This window comes from Salvelinus alpinus, chromosome 15 (assembly GCF_045679555.1).
Source record: "Salvelinus alpinus chromosome 15, SLU_Salpinus.1, whole genome shotgun sequence".
NCBI classification, from domain to species: domain Eukaryota; kingdom Metazoa; phylum Chordata; class Actinopteri; order Salmoniformes; family Salmonidae; genus Salvelinus; species Salvelinus alpinus.
In genome coordinates, this window is record NC_092100.1 from 55,656,647 (window position 1) to 55,664,568 (window position 7,922).

Consider the following 7,922-nt stretch of genomic DNA (forward strand, 5'->3'; position numbering starts at 1 on the left):
TATTGAATGTGTCTTTGTCTGTTGTGTAGTCCCAGTACCTGTCCAGTGTTGTGAAGACATTTACAAACTCCCCCGTGTCTGTCTCCCTAACTTGTTTCTCTCCATTGTCGTTCTCTTTGCTTATTTATTTTCTTTCAAGCAATCAATAGCTGATATAATTTGAGGTTATTGGTATATTGATTTTCTAATATACAGTAGCCTAATTGCATACCATGGATTTGGGGGTTGTAATGAAAGAAGCTGCTGTGGTTTATGGATGAAAGGTTTACTAGTATATTAATTGTCTAATATGCAGAAGCCTGTATACACATTAGTGTTTTGCAGGTTGTGAGTGTGTGATTCTTTTTGTGTTCTGATTTTGATCAAATGAAGCACCACCGGTAGAGTAAGTACTCTGTCTGAAAAGGAACATTGCATTCTAACACTACGGGTTCAGATTTGGGACCGGTTCTGAGGATGCCACCAAATTTCTTGGCGTCAAGATGTTTACGAACAACTGAACTGCAAGAACATCAGTGTAAGTACTACTGATGGCCAGGAACAGCTGAAGTACCCACACTATTGAAAAAGGTTATTGTGTTTATACATCATTGGACTCTGCTTAGAAAGACTGAGGCAAAATAAGCTGCAGTGGCACCATCTACTGCTCACTAGTGTAACTACATTTCATATACAGTATTAATTGATGCAAGAATCATAACGACATGCTACTGAATAAGAGGAGCAGTTGATCTGTTATCGCGTAGAAAACCCAGACACTCATTGTTTTTCATAATTATATAAAGTAGCGTTTCTAATTACTTGACTTATCAATGCGTTATATAGTGCATTTTTGAGGGGGTGGGTCGATAATCATCGTCAGGCTTTTAGAACAGAGCATCACATGCAAAACTGAAACTACCTCAAATCCGAGTAATTTTAAATTTATAACCAATACACTTTTCACATACATTTCAATCATAAAAATGGCATTGCTGGCCAAATATCTGTGTTTCTACTGTGGTCCTATTACTGCAATATGTGCTTGCGTCTACGCGCATGTCCGTGACTGCTTGTGAAAGTGGCCTTGGGCAAAATGGGGGGGGGGGGGGGGGGTGGGCTTTAGAAGACGTGCATGACGGGCCTATACCCCTGGTGAACCTGGTTAGCGTTGATTACATTCGTTTTGAAACTGGGCAGCCTCTGGGTAGGGTACCACATTTAAAATACCCAAATGCGGGACAACGGCGGTGGTGTAAAAAGCTCTCAATTGTCATACTTGAGTAACAGTAAAGATATGACTCAAGTGAAAGTCACCAAGTAAAATACTACTTGAGTAAAAGTCTAAACGTATTTGGTTTTAAATATATTTAAGTATTAAAAGTAAACGTAAAAGTATAAATCATTTAAAATTCCTTATATTAAGCAAACCAGACGGCAACATTTTCTTGTTTGTTTTTATTGATGGATAGCCAGGGGCATGCTCCAACACTGACATAATTTACAAACGAAGCATTTGTGTTTAGTGAGTCAGATCAGAGACCGTAGGGATGACCAGGGATATTCTCTTGATAAGTGTGAATTGGACAATTTTCCTGTCAAAATGTAATGAGTACTTTTGGGTGTCAGCGAAAATGTATGGAGTAAGATGTACATTATTTTCTTTAGGAATGTAGTGAAGTAACAGTTAAAGTTAACAAAAATATAAATAGTGAAGTACAGATACCCCCAAAAACTACTTAAGTAGTACTTTAAAGTATTTTATTTAAGTACTTTACACCACCGGACAATGGGAAGATTTTGAGGGACATTCTAAGTAGAGTGTAGCCAACACATGAATTTTGAAGCACACTTAACCTACTCTTTTTATGCCTCCTGCAAAATTTGGGGATCTAGAAACAAGATACCACTTGTGTGGCTGTTTTATGAAAATCTGGGAATATGTGGCCAATGAAACATTTCTGGTTGGTCTAGAGAATGTTATGGAGAGCTCTTCATTAGACGTACACGTTTTGAAATTACTGGTAGTTAACTGTCCTCTCCAAGTTTAGCTGGAATTGAGCCTAAAAGGATTTGACAAGTGTGATTGGTATGACATTGGCCTACATTTCTTGACCTGCGCAGAATATGAGATCTCAACAATGATTGGAGAAATGCTTAACATCACCAGCTCCACATCCTTATATAATATATTGTCATAAATGCAACGTGACTGCAAAATATAGGTTGGAATGTCAATTCTCATCAAATGATTAGGAAGTCTGACTGAAATACTGAACAAATCAACCTTTTTTCCAAATTAGTTGTGTTTTAATTTATTGATAAAATGCGGGACATAGTTGTTAGGTTGAGGGACAAAGCGCCAAAATGCTTTACCGTCCCGCACAATCCGGGCCATGTGGTCACCCTAAATCTGGGGGAATTAGCCGGGTATACAGGGTTGCCAGGTTAAGAAAATTATAGCCCAATGACCACTCAAAACCAACACAAAAGGCCTGAAAACTAACCCAATTTGCTTTTCACAGCAAGAGAGGAGTTGTCAAATCCAGTGGCGACCCGTCATTCAGGGGGGTGACGAGTCGCCACTGTTTTGAGATTCACATTTTTTGCATGTTATTTTGGCATTAATACATGTTTGCAAACAATGTAAAACAAAATATATATATCATTGAGTTAATAAAGCTGCATACAAACATGGTCTCTTTTTTGTTTTTTTGAGTAAGGCAGCTCCAAAATCAAGCTGTTTCAGCCTAGCTCAGTGCTTTCTGTGGTGGTGGGGCAAGCCAGGAGAAAATGCGAAGTGTTGCACCGTGATTGGGTCAGTGTTCTGTCACTCATGGGGACCGTAGGTCACCGCCAAGTCTAAGGGTAGAGATAGAAAATTCTATCCCCTTGGGTCCTGCCATAGAGTTACATTAGAAGTACCCATCCAAGAAGGCTCAAGGTCATTGGCCACAGATAAAATTACGTCAAATCACGTTATATGTACAGTAGCTTTGATTGGACTGATCATGTCAACATCATACTTTCAAAATCTTAGCTAGAAGTCATCATGAATCAAGTTGACAATCTACTGGCAAATCCTTTTTAATCCTTGTCATATGAAGAGAAATAATGAAGAGAAATTATAGATAAAACGTATCAGTGCTCATCGGCCATTGGACATAAACATTACAAAACGAGTTGGAAATCGCAAATTCTACAATTAGTGGTTTGGAAGGAATCAGCGGCTAACTGCAAGCATTGCAAAGCAATCATTAGCCTGCTATTCAGTGGAGTGGCTGTGTGGTGCCAAATCTGGGATTAAGTGGCTCTTTTCCAAATTTAAAATGATAAACATTCAACATTGACCATGCTGTCAATGAAGCATGATTTGTGCCGTGCTCAAAACAACTGTTAACTCGAAACCAGCGAAAACGTGACTTTAGTGAGTTCAAGACAACTGGGAAGTTGGGAATAAATGAGCTCCGACTGTGAAAATACTCCAACTCAGAATTGTAAATCCGGCCTCTTTCTAGAGTTTCAACCTGAAGATCAATGACATCGTCATGATTCAATCTTCTTTTTTTCAGAGTTCCCATTTGTTTTGAAGCACCATAAATCCATTGAATGCCAGACTTTGATGACAGAATTTGCCCACGAAGGACCGCAGCGCCACCTTCCTGTTCAAGTGAGCACAGCACAACAAGGTGAGTCCAAAGGTGTATTGTATGCTGCTGCATAAATTATGTAATATGCCAGGGAGATATTGTCACGGCATTCAAGAGAAGAAGATGAGGACCAAGGTGCAGCGTAGTGCGTGTTCATATTTAATTTAATAACCGAACACTAAACACGAAAATGACAAAAAGAATAACCGAAACAGTTCTGTCTGGTACAGAATACAAAACAAAAAACAACTACCCACAAACACTGGTTGGAACAGGCTACCTAAGTATGGCTCCCAATCAGAGACAACGATAGACAGCTGCCTCTGATTGGGAACCACACCAGGCCAAACACATAGAAACACAACAACATAGAAAAAAGAACATAGACTGCCCACCCTAGTCACACCCTGGCCTAACCAAAATAGAGAATAAAAAGCCTCTCTATAGCCAGGGCGTGACAGATATGTACAGTATACTGTAGCTAAGAAAGTAATACTAAGTGTATGTTGTGTAGTAAGATGTTAGTAGCCTATGTGCCTCACCCTAATAATTTGATCTATTTACCCCTCTTAACTTCGCCTACAGTTCTGACTTAGTGGTGCACATGTAGCCTATAACCTGTTTTAGAGAAATGTAATCATCTAATATTGTAAGAGATTTCATTGTCTGCTTATATGCCCCCTTTATTTATCCTACGGTTCTGACTTGGTGTACAGGGAGAACACTGTAAGAACGGCCCATGTTCTGAATTCTGTCGATGTACATTTCAAAAGTGCTGAACAAATAGTTATATTGACTACGTCTATCCTAGCTCGCTCATTAATGTCTTAATCAAAATTACGGATTGCCTCTTATCCACTTGTCGTCCCCTTATGCCATAGTTTGTACATCTCAATTGTCATTAGAAACCACATTTGTTTAAGCAAGTCAGCCATATTAGCTATGTTTTTTAACTGTTTCGCTGCCAGATAAGGCTCCGCTGATAGCCAGGTGTAACAGTGGTAAGATGTTGGGACTGCTGTTGGGACAGCTTTAAGTAGGCCCTAACAGTTTGTGGGCACCGTTTGTCACTGTTATAGTGCAATTCATGTATTGTTTAGTGTTGCATTGTGTAGTGGCTTTGCTGGCATGCATCCCACTATTACATTTTTTCCCCCCACCAAGATTTACATGCTAAAATGTCCACTGGTCATATCTATACAATAAACCCTTTTTCCATAACCTTATAAAGCCAAGTAATAAGGGATTTCATAGTAACTTGTAATGACATTAGAAGCTAAATTTGGGTTTCCTCAAAATAATAATTATTGCAAGCTATGACATGGTGTAATAAAGGAATTTGAATATGTGGCTAGAGAAAAGATTATTCGCCCTTATTAAACTCACCAGATCATTTTTCATCAATGGATGTCAATTTAACTATAATTAATTTAACTAACCAGTTTATAATAGCAATAAGGCACCCAGGGGGTTTGTGGTATATGGCCAACATACCACGACTAACGGCTGTATCCAGGCACTCCGCGTTGCGTCGAGCTTAAGAACAGCCTTTACACGTTGTATATTGGCCATATACCATACCCCCTGTGCCTTATATCTATTATAAACTGGTTACCAACGTAGGTAGAACAGCAAAAAGTCACGTTTTGTCATACCTGTGGTACATGGTTTGATTTACCACGGATTTCAGCCAATCAGCATTCAGGGCTCGAACCAGGTTTGACTGTAAATAAATCCCCTGTGTGCATATTCATAACCTTAGATACATCCGACAGGAGAGTTTGAGTGATGGATCTCGAAATCTCTGCGCAAAAAACACTTGGATGAACATAAAAAAACGAATGTTAGGCTATTTTCTGGCAATTGTGCTGTTATTATGTGCCAGATGTTAAGACTACAAACCGTTATAAATGTCCCGTTTGCGAGATTGATTTATCATTTCAATAAGCATAGGCTACAAACTCAAATCTGGGTTTCTGATTCGAATTACATTTTGCCATAGCTTGCTTATATAAAGGCAGGTAGCCTATAGCCCCTGATAGGCTTTCATCTAATTTCAGATAGTCTACAGTAGCCTAGAGAATATGTCGGCAAGATGTAAACCGAACGATTTAGCAGCTTGCTTAGTTCAAATTAACAGACTAATTTAAGAAGTGCTTCTGTTTCCCAATAGCCTGGTGGAATAGGCTACTGAGGATGGGGTTATAATTTCAATCACTGAATTAAATATTAATAATATATATACATACAGTGGGGTAAAGTATTTAAGTAAAAATACTTTAAAGTACTACTTAAGTAGTTTTTTGGGGTATCTGTACCTTACTTTACTATTTATTTTTTCGACAACCTTTACTTCACTACATTCCTATAGAAAAAAATGCACTTTTTACTCCATACATTTTCCCTGGCACCCAAAAGTACTTAAGTTAGTTAAGTATATTTAAAACCAAATACTTTTACTGAAGTAATATTTTACTGGGTGACTTTCACTTTTACTTGAATCATTTTCTATTAAGGTGTCTTTACTTTTACTTAAGTATGACAATTGTGTACGCTCCAGTGCGCTCATAGTTGTTTTCCATTGCTTTTTCTTGATGTGCATCAGTTCCAGCGTATTGATATGGTTTATGAAAAAAGTTTGGAAATAGGCGTCTCCATAATGTCAATCTAAATAACCTTCCTACAACTGGTAAAGAGTTGTATTTTTCTTCTCATTCGCTTACTTCTCAACATCTTTCCTCACTGCCTGACAGTTAGAAGCAGGTCACAGTGAAAGAGGTCGTTCATATGTCGACATTTTGTGACGTTATTGTTCGTTTTGTACTTCGTTAGTTGTTTTTTTTGCCCATTTGGGCACACGACATTTTTTCTCGAGGCAAGTAAGTAGCCGAAGTCTACGCCCTTTCGTCGGTGATTGGTCAACAGTAGGGATTCTTAAATCAAGTATTTGTTGTCATTAAACGAGAACTCGTTTTCATGCACATTTTTAATTGAGAAAGCCAATGCACCAAACATCTTAGATTTAAAATTGCGGGACTAATATATCCTCGGCAAAAACGTCAAAATCATTGACAGATTTCTTGAGTTATCTTAGTTTAGCTTGTAAAATTGCCGCTTTTTTCCCGTTTTTCAAGCGAATGTCTTTTGAGTATGCAGCACACTCGTTTGGGTAGCATGCTGACGCCTACCCCAGTCAAAGCCGACGGTGAATGTCGTGTTCACGTGGCATGCTAGTTGGAAATGGCAGAGTTCACAAGTTCCGACTAGCACGTGAAAGTTGCATAAATGGCAGAAAACAAGTGTCAAGCACGTGGAGTAGCCTAATGAATTTAGGATTTAAGTGTTTTCACATGTAAAAGTGTTTGCTTTTTAAAATTATTATAAAAACGCATATAGCCTATCACTTTACCTGCCTTCCCAATGAAAACTACTTTGAACATTGTAACATAATATATTATTATATTATAGTTTATAGAAAATACATGCTTTGGGTTTCTGAAGGATTCATCACACTGTTTTGTTGGCATATTGTTAGGGTTGCGTCAATTCAATCTGGTATAAGGATAAGTATGACGATGAGTCACCAATTGTATGTTATGTATTTTTTATTAACTAAGTAATAAATGGCAAATGCAATTTTCGTATATACGGGTTCAATGTATCACCACGCAGGATAAGACAGAGAACTGACTTGTTCCTGACAAAGATATTATAATATACTCTGACAGAGATAGTTCCTGCTTCCGAGCCGGCCTGTCACAGAGTAGAGACTGGGCGTGGTTTAGACTCACCCAGTCTATCGCCGGCGCTCAGGCTAGTCCTAGCCTCTTTGCGCTCTTTGGTGTCCCGGCGCTGTTGCTGTGTAGATTACGCTCCCTCACCCCAGAGACTGAGGTCAGACAGCTCTGCAACATTGTCTGAGTTATTTGCACCTGTATACAAAAGCACACTGTTCTCGCTCAAGGCTAACCACAGCTTCCCAGGACACTTATCTGGGGCTAACTGTTACTTCCAGCACAGACACCCAGGCCAACAGTTGCTAATATTCAATCACATGTGATATAGCATTGGGTTATAGTGCAATAAACACAAATCCTAACAATATGCTCGATTTGAGCCAGGCTCTTGCCCGGTGACGTGCCGGGCCATATGACACGTTCTTGTGCTAGTCAGAACTAGGTAATTGAAATGTCCGACATGCTAACTGGTAACGCGGGACGTGTATAATCACAACCAGATAGCAAGTCGGAAATGTCAGTTTCGTAGTTCCAATTATCACTTGAACATGGCAAT